The sequence below is a fragment of the Theropithecus gelada genome, chromosome 14 (assembly GCF_003255815.1).
Source record: "Theropithecus gelada isolate Dixy chromosome 14, Tgel_1.0, whole genome shotgun sequence".
Classification (NCBI taxonomy): Eukaryota; Metazoa; Chordata; class Mammalia; order Primates; family Cercopithecidae; genus Theropithecus; species Theropithecus gelada.
The window spans coordinates 84461690-84476236 of NC_037682.1; the positions used below are offsets into that span (position 1 = coordinate 84461690).

The following is a 14547-nucleotide window of genomic DNA, read 5'->3' on the forward strand; positions in this document are numbered from 1 at the left end:
TCATAGTTTGTTCTATTTAGAAAAATACAAGCAATAATGGCTTTCTGATGATCTGCACCTGGCAGGCCTCATGGGCATATTGCCCTTCCCACATGCCTACTGGTTTTAAATGTTTCTCCCTTCTTCGTAGCCGCTTTGACACAATGGTGGTTTTGTTCTTATCAGCCTGGGTCTTGATTAAAAGCTATTTTTGCATACGTGTGCCTCTTTTTCTGTCTTTTTCATGGGAAGGTCTTTGAGGGTGGGGATTGTGTCTCCTCTAGTTTCTAGGGTACCTGTCTTCCTTAGTTCTCATGTCTGGGAAATTCTGGGATTCTCTACATGTTTTTAAAAAATCCTTATGCTGTTTTTAATGATCTCTTCCAAGACATGTTGCTCATCTCCTGGCAGAGAACTTCATCCACATACCAGTAGCGATCTGCTGACTATTTTGTTTGGGCTGTCTATTTTTTAGTCCTTGGGTCACTGATGAACAATAGATGTGGATATACTCTAGGATGCTGCCCTGGCTTTTTTTCACTGTGGGATCCCAGGGTCAGAGGGAAGGTGAAACAGTTCAAAAGAACCTACATATGCATGTGAAAAGCTGGCTGTGGTTTCATGGCCCCCACAGAGACAAAGCCTTGAAACTCTCACTTGTATGTATGGAAGGCTTCAGTTTCTAACATTAGAAACTACCAACATTCTTTGTTAGTTCTTCAGCAATTACTTGTTTACTAGAGGAAGACTGGAAAAAAAAGAAAAGCAAAATAACAAAAAGCAAAGAACCAAACAAAACATTTCAGCTGATTGAGAAATATTTGAGAATATTCCAAAATTTTTAAAAGAGTTTTGATTATCATTGGTTCACATATTTATGAATATACATTTGGAGTGTGATATTTTAAATCTAAAGTTATAGACTAGCATCATAATCAAATATAAATTTAAATTTATTTGTAGGGAGTCACTTCTATACAAATCCTCATAAAAAGGCTTTATGGAGAGAGCAGGTCATAAAATCAAGTGAAAAGGAAGAAATTAAAGACCGAAGGTTAATGTGGAGCAAAGGAAGAAGGTTTAGTGATTTATGAGACGTCTCAAGTGAGAGATCACCTCCCTTGCAAGGTTCACATGTCTAATGGAGACACCGGGCTGGCCAGCAGTGAGTGTCTGTGTGTATGTGTGTGTGTGTGTGTATACAAGTGTGTGGGGGGGATGGGAGAGAGTGCCAGGGCTAGGTGAGTGGACAGTAAAGAGGTCTACAAAATACTGAGAAAATGACTTGGGATACGCATATCAAGAAAGCATCCTTTAACTTATTTTGGATTTGGCTAGATCACCATCTTTTTGTTGAAACCACCTGAAAGCAATTAACCAGATGGAAATGTCAGACTGACAATAATATCTATTATTTGTATAACCTAGTTTCAAAACCATTTATATAAGCCATCTAAGTACATTTGGGTCATAAGGAAAATTACAGCAAGTCAGGTTTGCTTCTGCCCATCCTAGGTTACTATCTCTTATCTTGGAGGCAGAAAGAGAGTTTAGAATTTCCTTGGACTTCTCAGCAGAAAGCACAAAATGAGGCAATAACATGAGATGCTGCAGAAAGCAGAGAGCAAATGAATACAGCAGTACTTGGGGGTGAATGGAAGACACATAAATGCACTGATTCTATCAAAACCTAATAAATGGGCTGTGTGATAGGTCCTGATCTCTGTAAGAAGAAAAAACTTTATAAACTAAGACACTCAGAGTGCTTGGGGGAAGGAATCAACATGGAGAGAAAAGGGAGCCTCACATTTACTTAAATGCAGTGGGTACTATGAGTACTCGGTATTAGAGGATCAAGTTGAAGAGAGTAGTACTGAGAAACTAAAAATTAACCAGATTTCTTCTGGAAAATTACAGGAAGTTGCGCATATCAGGTATATTTCCTGTGACTTTCTCCTCTACTTGCATATTTGTTCGTCCACCATGACCACCATGTGAAGCTCTGCTTTGTATAGACAGTTATTTAATTCTGTCCAGACTGCCAGAAGCCCAAGGTGGTAATGGAAAACATAAATAGTGTCTTTTAATTGTGTTGGAAATTCCTCCATATGCTACCTTTTAGCTTCTGAATACCTGATGGTAAGTTCGTTAATGAACTTTGTTAGTGAATCCAAAGGGACCATAATTGGTCTTTCGTTTATTATTTTTAATTGAGACTGTCTGACAGCTTTATTTAAAATACTTTCCCACAGAAAAGAATGGAGATTTCTATGGTAACGTGAGACTGCTTGTTCTGTAGAACAGATGACAATGTAGATTTCACTATTTTGGAGTTTCTGGTGTGAAGTATATTTTTGTCCATGGCCTCCTGCTTTGTGTAGGTGGCAAACAGGGCATTTTAAAAATATAAACTGTTAGACTTCTAATTTAGGGAATCAAGTAATAGGTACAAAATAATATATGCAATCTAAACACAAAAATTGAGTATGACTTTCCTTTCTTTTCTGGATAATTCTTGTTTCTATCCTATTATAAGTACTTGTTCTTATAGGTATGTCTTTAATTTAAATGTTCTCCAGTGTCCTTTATCTGACCTTATCTATTATCTCACTGGAATCAACTGCTTACTCACATTTTATGTCTACATCTATTCTAGCACTTAAAGTTTGCTAGTGTACTTATTTATTTTACTGTCTGTGTTCTGGCTTGGGTGTGAGCTTCTCAAAGGCAGAAAATGTGTTATTTCTTTTTGTAGCTCTTATACTTAACAACACCTGGTACCTGACCCTAGAGCAGGTGTCCAGTAAATATCTAAGGTTGAATGCATTCAAGGTTCACTGATTTTTTCTATGTCTGTATTAGAACACAAGACCAGTTAGACAGCTCAGGCTATGCAAGTCATAATCAGCCTTGACCTTGCTTAACTTACACAAGGGTGTGCTGCAGGAGGTCTGTCAACATGGCAGCATGGCACAGGGCTACGAAACCGTGTGCGTGTTAGAAGTCAGTGACACTATCCCAGGTGATAGCCTTCAGTGTAGAAGCCAGAAGGCCTTGTGTGCCTGTGAGCAAGCTAGAGAGGCATATTACTTTCCTGACGTGTCCTTGGGGAAAAGATTCCAGTGTAGAGAAGTTATTTAAGACAGCTAGCTATAGGTAAAACACTGGCTATGTGAGGCCAGGCAAATATTTTCAAAATAAAATGTTTTCCTAGGCCTTGAAAACACTAGTTTTGAAGATCAAGGTATTTATTTTAAAGAAACTATCTTCAGCTGGTAACCAAATTCATCACCATGCCCCTCTTGCAAGCCAGTTTTGCTGTTGAATTTAATGTTACTACAGATGACAACATCATTTTCCCAGTTACCCAGACTTAACATATTGGAGTCATTTTATTCTCTTTTTGTAAAATTTTCTCCTGGACTTTGAAATTCTGTAGGTTTAACTTCAACACAAAGCTTGGTGTCCGTCTCTTTCTTCCAGCTTTACCATCACTGCCCTTCAGCTCGTTTGGCCTTGGCAACTACCAATTATTGCTTCCAATGAGTTCCTCACTCAGGAGATGATATAGGGTCTTCTAGGACTCTCAAAGGACTTGGACATTGTCCTCATATATTAACAATTTTATTTACCCAAACAACCTAACAACCTCCTGAGATAAACAGAAAAGATACAGTTTCTATCTTATACTTTTTTTTTTCCGAGACGGAGTCTCGCTCTGTCACTGAGGCTGGAGTGCAGTGGCGTGATCTCTGCTCTCTGCAACTTCCGCCTCCTGGGTTCAAGTGATTCTCCTGCCTCAGCCTCCTAAGTAGCTGGGATTACAGGTGCCCGCCACCACACTCGGCTACTAAAATTTTTTTGTATTTTTAGTAAAGATGGGGTTTCACCATGTTGGCCAGGCTGGTCTTGAACTCAAGTGATCCACCCACCTTGGCCTCCCAAAGTGCAGGGACTACAGGCATGAGCTACCACGCCTGGCTGGCTGGCTGGCTTGCTCTTTCTTTCTTTCTTTCTTTCTTTCTTTCTTTCTTTCTTTCTTTCTTTCTTTCTTTCTTTCTTTCTTTCTCTCTTTCTTTTCTTCTTTCTTTCTTTTTGTTGTTGTTGTTGTTGTTTGTTTGTTTGTTTGTTTAGAGTCAGGATCTTGCATGTTGCCCAGGCTGGAGTGCAGTAGGGTGATCGTGGTTCATTGCAGCCTCTGCCTCACACCTCAGCCTCTCCAGTAGCTGAGAACACAGGTGTGTATCACCACTGCCAGCTAACGTTTTTGTATTTTCTTGTAGAGACAGGATTTTTCCATGTTGTTCAGGCTGGTCTCGAACTCCTGGGCCCAAGCATCCAGCCCTCCTCAACCTCCCAAAGTGCTGGGATTACAGGTATGAGCCACTGCAGCCAGCCTTAAACATTTTTTAATTGACTGAAATACAATTAAAACGTTCAGTGACTTGCCTAAGGTCATGAACCAAATACAGCGGCTCCAAAGTTTTAAAATGCTTCCAATTTTACAACATTTATTCATTGACTCATTTAGCAAGTATTTACTGTGTGCTCGGGGTGTAGGAACTAAAATTGAGGCTCAATATTATGTGCTGCCTTAACATCTGATAAAATCATGCAGGCCTTGAATGGCCTAAATACAAGCTGTTCTTCCCATTCTGCCTCTGTAGATAAGGTCCCTTGGTCAAACACCCTTCTTTATCAAAGGGACTAAGTACAATTTCTGCTTATTCCTCATTAGTATGCTTCAGTTCCCTGCCCTCCTGCAGAATTATTCAAACAAGCCAATCACATTGCCCCATGAGAACCAGGGGACACTCTACCCTCTTGGAACTACAAAGCTGGCCTTTCATAGTAGTTACTCACTATACTTCCAAGTACAACTCCCATATGGCCCTGTGTGGTATACTTTTCCCCTGGACTTTGTGTATACATGACTAATAAACTACTGTCCATCTCATCTGTCCAGTGTTGGTGTCATATGGTCAACCAATCCTACAATGCCATGGTGGGAATCCTTCCCTCACCAACAGGGTGAATAAAAAGCAATTAAAACAGTGCCAACCGTGCAAACTTTAAACTGGAGTAAGTTCAAAGACAGTATATTTTGGAGTCGGCCACCTCTGTGTACCTCGAATTATGGAGGAAACACTTACCAGAGCTTTTACCCATGAATTAAGGAAAGCATTGGCATCAAGGGTCTCCCAATACCACAACTGCATTGATGAGTTTTTTTCTGGAATGCAGCTCATGGGGTGAAAGGCAAGAGGAACAGCTGACTTTGTGTTCCATTAGTGAGCTTACATGACACAGGTCTTCTAGTTCTCTCTGACGTTACTAGCAAAAGGTAATATGTCCATTATCAGCAGCATTCTATGATGCGTGTGGCCTTTCCTGGGAGATCAGAGAGGCTCCAGGGTTACGAAAATGGAAGCAATGCACATTCTTTTGTGACTGTAAGTGAACATCAATGCTTAGTTATAAGCACCCGAGGAGTTGCCCAGTTGCTGATTTTGGCTTTAGTGGAATACTTCCATTGGATGCTGCATGACCAGAAACATCTAAATGAATCAATCATATGGAGTAAAGTTATGATTTCACAAATACGACAGTAAGAGAAGATACCTAGGGGGATGCCCAGCAAATGTTTGTTGTGTGAATGAAGCTTTGGCTGAGGAAAACTACTAATGTTAGGCCCAGCCCCTTTTGCTCACTCATATAGATGAGAAGGTATTGTTGCAAACTTAGAAGTTTCTGCCTCCAAAAAGATGATTAAGAGTATACTTCATTTAAGATAAACTGAACTGATGGTCAGGAAGGAAAAATTGAATTGTCAGCATAATCATTGTGTTAATTCAGTATTTGTCCACTCGATGTCCCATATGTGAGTATGCATTGCAAGGAAAATGCTACATCATTTCAGTCAGTTAAACAGAATTGGGCTGTTTCCACCTCTTGCCTATTCAAATAGAAATATCTGGGCAATGATGATATTTAAATTATATATAATTTGAGAAATACGTTTCTAAAGAATACCTCTTTATATTATTTATTGGGATGCTAGTGATATTTCTAACTTTGCATTATTTCCAAAATCAAATTCCGAAACTTTTGGGAAAAAAACTACTCAGAGTATAAGCTGTATGGTTATAGGAAACATAAATTCAAGAAAATAGAGTATTACCTATATCAGTGAATATATGCATGAATCTAGTTTATTTTGTTTAGGAATTTTTTGAAGAGGATTTCTAATTGAAGGTGGATTTGGATTTATTCACTTGGTATTATTCAGCAAAAACTAGTATTGCATTGGTTCAGATAATTTCTCAGGATTTTAAAAAGCAAACTAATGAAATAAATTGAGTCGACATCTAAAACATAAATGCTTTGTACTTGGCGTTCTAGTTCTCTTAATTACCTTACTTTATTTATTCTTTCCTTTGTGAGATTTCAGAGCAGTGAGGCTTTAAGTTGCTGTCTAGAAATTAGAAGAACACCAGATATTTGAGTTGTGTGGCCAGTGGGACACTGCAGCAAAGAGACTATTGGGAATAAGATTATTTTTAAAAAGCACTGCTATCTTAAAATCTGTGTCTTTAAAATGGCAACAAAAATTAGTATTATAAAATGGATCGATTTTTGTGAAAGCACACATAAAGTATAATTTAGAAAATTAAAGTTTCCTTTAATTTTACTCCGTAGGGATAATTATTTTTAATTACTTCATATGGATATTTTTTAGATTTTTTAAAAAATACATTTAATTTGCTTACCTAGAGAAACTGGATAAGACTATATATATTCTCAAAAGTGGTCTTTTTTTACTTAACTATACATTTAGACATCTGCAATGTCAGTGCACATAGATTTCATTCATTTTAATATAGTAAGAATGCTCTATACCATAAGCCCTGCTTTTGTTAGTGGACACTATCAGATTGTTTTCCATTTATCATCATTTCCAACATTATTACAATGAATAGTCTTTTTCGCTTATGAGAACACTTCTGTGAATTACAATTCTTGGCATGGGTATTATAGATTTAATAATAATAGCAGTAGCCATCGGTAACTCTTGGGTCCTTATCATGGTGCCAGGTAGGAACTGCGGGTTCCTTTTTAATCCTTACAACAGTCCTGTTAGGTGTCTTTTTTATGTTTCTCCATTTTACCACTGAGGAAAATAAGGCTTAAAGAGATTAAATTGCTCCCCAAAGTCACCTAGCAGGTGAGAAACTAAAGCCAGACTCCAACACAGGTCGTTGTGACTTTCCAGCCCATCGCTGTCCTGGCCCCATCACATGCCTACACCACGATTAGAATTGCTCCATCCACATGCTTTCTCTTTTCTCAGCTTCACATTCCTCTCCGCTCTGCAGTTCTGGCAGCCCAATACAGTAACCTCTCAAACCTCTTCCTTAGCCTTCATACCTTGAGTCAGGCCTGAGCAGCCTGTCTCTCTTTCTTTTGTGCCCAGGCCCTTCCTCAACTACATATTCGCCTCTGTTGCTGACACTGCATTCCTGGCAAACAGTGCAACATCCCTAAGTCTGAGAAAGGGAGAGGGAAAGTTCCTTCTAGGTTTCCGGGATTTATAACACCTTTGCTGTCAGCCAGCAGATTCCAGCTGACTAGCAGTCTCAGAAGCAGTCACAAAGAATAGTTATCATCATAAATCAAGGAGGGAAAGGAAAGAAAAATTACTGCATGTACAATATGGAAAGAGTCATAGGTGCTCTTTGGTGTTTTGAATTACACGGGCACAGCTAGCTATTGGGAGCAGCTAAATAAATAAACTGAGAGATATTGGCATTGTCCTTTGGTAAAATGCATCACAGAAAACCACCATAGTGCTGGTGCTTGGACAAGCTAAGTGAACTAGAGAGTACAGGTAACACACAGTATGTGCACAGGCCCTGGGCAATCTGGAAAGAGTACATTTGTCTGGAATTTTGTACACGTCCGTCATACCCTGACTGCTTTCATAATCTTTTTTTGCTTCCCTTATCATACACATCTTTTTTATCTGTTCTTTCTTTTTTTTCTTTTCTTTTTCTTTTATTTTTTGAGACTGAGTCTCGCTCTATCTCCCAGGTTGGAGTGCGATGGCACGATCTCGGCTCACTGCAACCTCCGCCTCCTGGGTTCAAGTGATTCTACTGCCTCACCCTCCTGAGTAGCTGGGATTACAGGTTTTTGTTATTTCTAAGCAAAGCTGTTTTCTAACATATTTTTATGTAGCTCTCTGTCTACTAGACTGTGAGATCTCTGTGGGTATGTATCCTATCTCAATTTTTATCCTCACCTGTATTTTCCTGTATCCTTTTTTCCATCCTTTCTTTTATCCTTGTTTATTAAACACCTCTTCTATGCCAAACACTGCCAAACACATCATATCCCTGGAGGTTCAATGATATGTGTGTAAGGTACAAACTCTCTCTCACTAGGTTTACAGTCTAATGAAAGTGTCAGATAACCTAGATCCTTGCATAGTATCTGGCACAGAGAAGACACTCAGTAAATGCCCATTTATTGCATTTATGTATTAAATCCTTCAAACTAAGCAAACTGATTCTTAGGATTATTAACTGACTTGTTCAGTCACTGGTAGAACTCAAGTTGCAATTACCCGCACTGCCACAATGCCATTTCCCACTAGATTGCCCACTAGTTATGATGATCGTGGTACACTCACATGAGGGTGCTATGTCACATGTCAGCATCAGTGTTAATGATCATCAGAATTAGCCTGTGACACAAGTAAGTGGTCAAAGGCTGCAGTCCCTTCAGTTTTCCAATGTGAACATCTGCATGAATTTTCTGATCCATTATCTTTTGTGCCAAGGTATGTCTTCTTCTTGGCATAGAAACCCCAAATTGGCCTTCTGTCTATGCTATGTAAATTATAAAAATAATTATTGCTATTTCACAAATTCCTCCTTAGCAGTTTTATATTTTCTCTTATTTTATATTTTATTTACTTTCTTATGCTAGAATTGTTACCATAAAGTAACTTTTTCAGTTTGGGCACATTTAAATTATATTTAGACTATTTCTTAGTATTTGACTATATTGTAAGAAAAAGAAAAACCTCTGGGAGATACTGCTTAAAGAATGTTGTTGATAAGGGTGCCCATTTGCACGAGGTGGATAAATGCAGGTGCAGCATTCAACTCAAAATCGTCCTGGGAAAGGGCGATAATGAAAACTACTTCAGAACAATGGAATGTAGTCTTCATTAGGCCTCCTCAGGGAAGGCAAAACAGAGCTTTAAAACGTTGGTTGATGGAAGATGATAATGATGATGCATCAGTTTTATCTTATGTAAATTTTACTGAAAAAATCAAATCGTTTAATCTTAAACCCACAGCTTATTGTCTGTAAGTTAGATGAGAAGGACTGAGTCACTCTTGCTTTCTCTCCACAGAGTAATAACTGTAAATCTCACTCTATATGTTCACTTCTATGCTGCATCTTCAGCTAATAACCACCATTAATAATATTCTAAAATCAGGCTGCAGGGTTGCTAGACTGTTACTGTAGTGGGTCCGGAGGTGAACTGAATTTATTTGTTCATAAAGAAGTTAATTGGACAAGTAATTTTTGGGCAATGTCTTTGGAAATGTGTGCATTCTCAGAGTGTGTGAATGTATGTGGCACACATATATATTTGTATAGCCTAGCAGTTTAGTCAGTACGTACTTTTAGAAAACAATATTTTTGGGTTAAAGAATATTGAATTAAGCTTATATGTGGGAACCTCTAAGGAAAAACAGGTCATTTTAAATATTTTGTTGACTTCAAATCAAACCGTTCTACAAATTAAAAAGAAGCCTGACATGTGCCATGGTAGACAACAATGTAATGAAAACAGGCCATTATTTAATTTAAACCCCTGGGAATCCTAGTATTGGTTTATATATGTGTCCACTACTTTCTCTCTGGAAACGGTGGCACAGGATAGGTGTTAAATAAATGCTGAAGATTAAAGACATCTGCATATGTGCCCTCCGCCTCATTTGCTTACTGACAGATTTCATTTTAAAAGACCTTAGGGAGGTCGAAGTACCCCAAGTGCCCTGAACAAAGTCCGGAAAACAGTTGTCTGCAAAGTCATGCTTCTCTAGAGACAGGAAAGGACCAGACTGTAGCTGTATTTAGGCTATTGGAATAATTGGACCGCATATTGATAGAATGGCTTATTTAATCATCTTAATGAGGGTACCAAATCCAATAGATTGCATGGAAACAAAAGGGCCTAAATACCAAATTAGTGTCTGAACAGCTAATTCTATGGTGATGTATACATTATGTGAATGAAAATATTTGTCCACGTTTTTCTCATCACACACACAAACAAATACAGTTACAAATTCATATATATTAAATACCATAGTTCCCATGGGAATTATATGAGCTGCTAGAACAAACCAGAAAGGCATGGAAACAATGCTCAATTGCAAAGAATGAAACACCAGCTTTTATACAGCCTAAGAATTGTAGTATATTAAGACAACCCCTAATGATTTGATGACAGGACTTCTGATTGGGCAACTGGGTAATTGCAACCTTATCAAAACTCTGTGAATCTTTTTCTAGATTAATGCTGCTCATGAATAGATAATTCTGAGCATATTCTGCATGCAGAAAATAAAAAAGGGTAAAGCCATGAGCCCAGATTTCATACAGATAGCTGTACATGAACAAAGGAATTTTTAGGTTGGCACTGTACACTATAGGTAGGAGAGATGGGAAAGAGATGGATAATTTCCATGAATTCCTCTAAGGACTCATATGCGAAATAGAGGAGAGGCTGCTGGAATTCTTTTTTTTTTTTTTTTTGGTAGACTCATCTTTGTTTTGCTTTAATTTGCTCTCAGAATAAAATACACCAGAATTGTCCTTTGGGGGGCTTTTACTACGGATTGGTTAGTTACTTTATTGACTGTGTATTAACACTCTCTGAACTACGTGTTCTGCCTGTTTCTTTACTAAATTATACTTTCCAACCTAGGCAGATGGTGGTGTCTGCTTAGGAGGAACATTTTGTTGTGCTTTTTTTTTTACACATGTCTGCTATTTCCTGGGGTCATGTCCATCTCATACTTTAGTAGTCAATAATGAAAGATTAAATTACAAAGTACAGGGAAAAGAATGTAGGATTTCATTTCATTCATTCATTAATTCCTTAGTTAATTCTGTAAAGCATTTATTTGTGCCAGATACTGTAATTAAGTACGATTTTAAAAATCCCAGATTTTTTTTGCTCTTTCTTAGCCCTGCCTAAATAATACCACCCATGTCTCCAGAATTAGTTACTGCAAGATTTGGTTTCCTCTAGACATTTCCTCATGTTTTTCTCTATTGTATCTTCCACTCTGTTCTCTAAGTCTTTGTCTGCCTTTGCGTGGCTAAAAGCCCATTCAAGTGGTTTTTCTAAACACAGCAGCTTTCTTTTCACAGAGATGAACTCTGATCCTTACCTTTCTGGGCACCAACAATTAGAGGAGGGTTTGAAATTAATTTTCCCCTATATCCTGCCAGGATCTTGCTCAGTGTCCCACTCTCATCCGGTTCCTACTGGCAATCATTTCATTAAATGGAAAGCTTTTCTCAAATATTGGAGAGCCTAACCTTGACTAGATAAGGGAGAAAGAGGCATGAAAGAACAAGGGAGAGGAAAAGGCAGAGTTTAAAAGGATCATTGCCTTTTTCCAGAAGAAACATCTTCTCCTCCTTATTCAGGACAGCTAAGATCACTGGTTCCTACAGAATGGGGTCCCCACTTGGTAATCGTTTAGAAACAATCCTGAGGGTGTTGCTATGGCTTGGTTTAGTCTGTTTCATGTTATTTTTTTCAAAATAGGCAGATATAGGAACTGGGTCTCTGGAGGTTAATCCATGCCTTCCAAGAGGACCATGCAGATGATGTTTTCCTAGCAAACCAAGGAGGTTGGTGGCTGCTCACTTCCAGCAGCACAGGAAATAAAACATTTGCAGGCCGGATGTTGCTATTACTATTCTAGATATCAGAGAAAAAGTTATACTCTTCTGAAAAGCATGATTTTTTATCTATTACATTTGAATTCTATAACCGAGTGCCTTACATATTATCTGATCTAATCTCATGTTATAGAAAGAACTGAATCCCACAGATGTTAGCAGTAGCCTATATTTATTGAGCACATCCTTAGTGTCAGACATACAGATATAATTTACTCTAGCAATCTTTTAACTCTTGCAACAACCCTAAACTCTAAAAAGTAGGATCCTTGGGATTGCCATAATACATTAATAGATAAAGAGGCAAAAGCACAGGGTTAAGTAACTTGCACAAAGTCATACAATCTAGAAAATGGCAGAGACTTGAACCTAGATCTTAATGGCTCCAAAGCCCATGCTCTTAACTTCAATGGTAGACTGTATAAGCTAATAGAGTTATTGTAACTCCCAGTTCTTATGACCCTACCTTCTAATTCTCTCTCAAATCCACAGTCTGGACTAGTGATTCTCAAACATGAGCATGCATCACACTCATCTGGAAGACTTGCCAAACACAGGATACTGTGTCTATGGGGCACAGACTCTAAGGTAGCCCCCATGATCCCTGCCCCTTGGTGTGCACACGTTGGTATAATCCCCTTCTCTTGTGCAAGGGATCTGTGTCTTTTTCTAAGCAGGAGAAAATAGCAAAGGTGATGGGGTGTCACTCTTAGGATTACAATAGCTTATATAAGACTGACTTGCTAGCAGATTTATTTCAGAGAGTCTTTGCTGGATGGAGTAAGTAGCCATGTTGAGCAAGCTCATGCAGCAAGGACCTGTAGGGCAGCCTCCAGATGACAGCCAGCAAGAAGCCAGGGATCGCGGTCCTACAACCGCAAGTTAATTAATTATACCGGCAGCCTGATTAAACTTGTAAGTGATTCTTCCCGTGTTGAGCTTCCAGAGGAGAACATAGCCTGACTGACACTTTGATTGCAGCCCTATAGAACCTTGAGGAGAAGACTTAGCTAAGTGGTACCCAGACTCCTGGCCCACAGGAACTGTGAAATGATAAATATTTTATGTTTTAAGCTGCTAATTTTGTAGCAATTTGTTACACAGAAATAGATAACTAGCACTGCCCTCCCCCTCCACCCTCTAGCCCTGAGTTTCTTACTCAGTAGACCTGGTACAAGAATTTGTACTTCTAAGAAGTTTCCAAGGGTCAGTGATGCTGCTGGTCCAGGGGCTACACTTTAAGAATCAGGTCCTAGATGTAGAGAATCACATTATATCCTACTTGTTCTCCCTGTGCTCTCAAGTTTCCCTCCTCTGCCTAGAATCATCCCCCAGGCTCCTTCTGGATTAACTTCTGATCTCTCTTTAGACAAACTCATAGCTGTCTTTCAGTTTAAGTGTTACTTGCTCAGCAAAGCCTTCTCCCACCTCAGCCTGGATAAGGAGTCTTTGTTACACACTGACTAAAAGCATGGGCACTGAAATCTACCTGCCTGGGTTTGAATTTCAGCTCTGCCACTTACTAGCTGTAAAACCATGGGCAAATTTATTAACTTTTCTATGTCTCCATTTCCTCAACACTAAAGTGATAAGCACAGGTTACTTCATAAAACTAGGAAAGTTAATATCTTCCATGTTAAAATTGGGCGATAGTAGTAGGTTACTCCATCCACCTAGGAGAGTCAAATAAGGTAAGTGCATAGTACTATGCCTGGTAAGTTCTCAGTAAATGGTGGTGGTGGTGGTGGTTGCCTTTTGCGTTGATGTTACTCTTGTGATCTCTCATAGACTCATTTACTTCACTGCTTAGAATTCTGCATTTGTTAATGTGAATGCTTATCTCACTTTCTAGATGATAAATTCCATGAGAATGAGAACCATGCCCACTGTTGCTTCTTATGTTAGCCCCAGCACTTGGTGCAGTATCTGGTAGAACAGAAATAGTAAAAAAATTACAATATATATTTGACGAATGAATGAATACTGTCAGGGCTAGAGCCACACTCTAGAGGCCTATTCCCAGATCATTATGCATTCTTTCCATCTGGTTGGAATGCACTTTCCTCTGTATTTAGTCCCTGAATGTACTCATCCTTTCTCCCTGCTCTTCACCCACCCAATCGTGGTGAGATCTTATGGAGAGTCTGTTAGGTTGATCTTTGGTTTGGGATTGCAGTTGCCTCTATACTATAGTTTGTTTTTGCCATGGAACATAGAAGAGAGATGGTCTTGGATAATTGTACTTCCGTCAAACACTTTGACATCTTTGCTTTTTGCTTTTCGAGATTTTCCTTCTTACTTTAATATCTTTCCAAATTTGTAACACCTACCAGATGTTAATAGGACATCATTGCTCTAAATCAAACTATATTAGTTTCTCTCTGAGATGAAGAAGGGTGTATCCAGAACTCAGCTACTCTTTGTCAGGCTGGTCAGAGTTTGGGAAAATATATTATGACGCAGTTTTCTGCAGAGGGCTGAAAAGTAGCTCAGTTCCATTCTTGATTCCAAATAGATAAATGGGTTTTTGTAGTTTTTGTTTTGTTTTGTTTTTTTCACTTTCTCCCA

At 38.7% G+C, this 14547-nt stretch overlaps 1 protein-coding gene across 2 annotated transcripts in view; it reads left to right on the forward strand.

Moving 5' to 3' along the window:
- The window catches only part of FAT3 (FAT atypical cadherin 3), a 558548-nt gene that overhangs the window by 132613 nt on the left and 411388 nt on the right, over nucleotides 1–14547 (forward strand). The gene's annotated exons all lie outside the window — the stretch shown is intronic.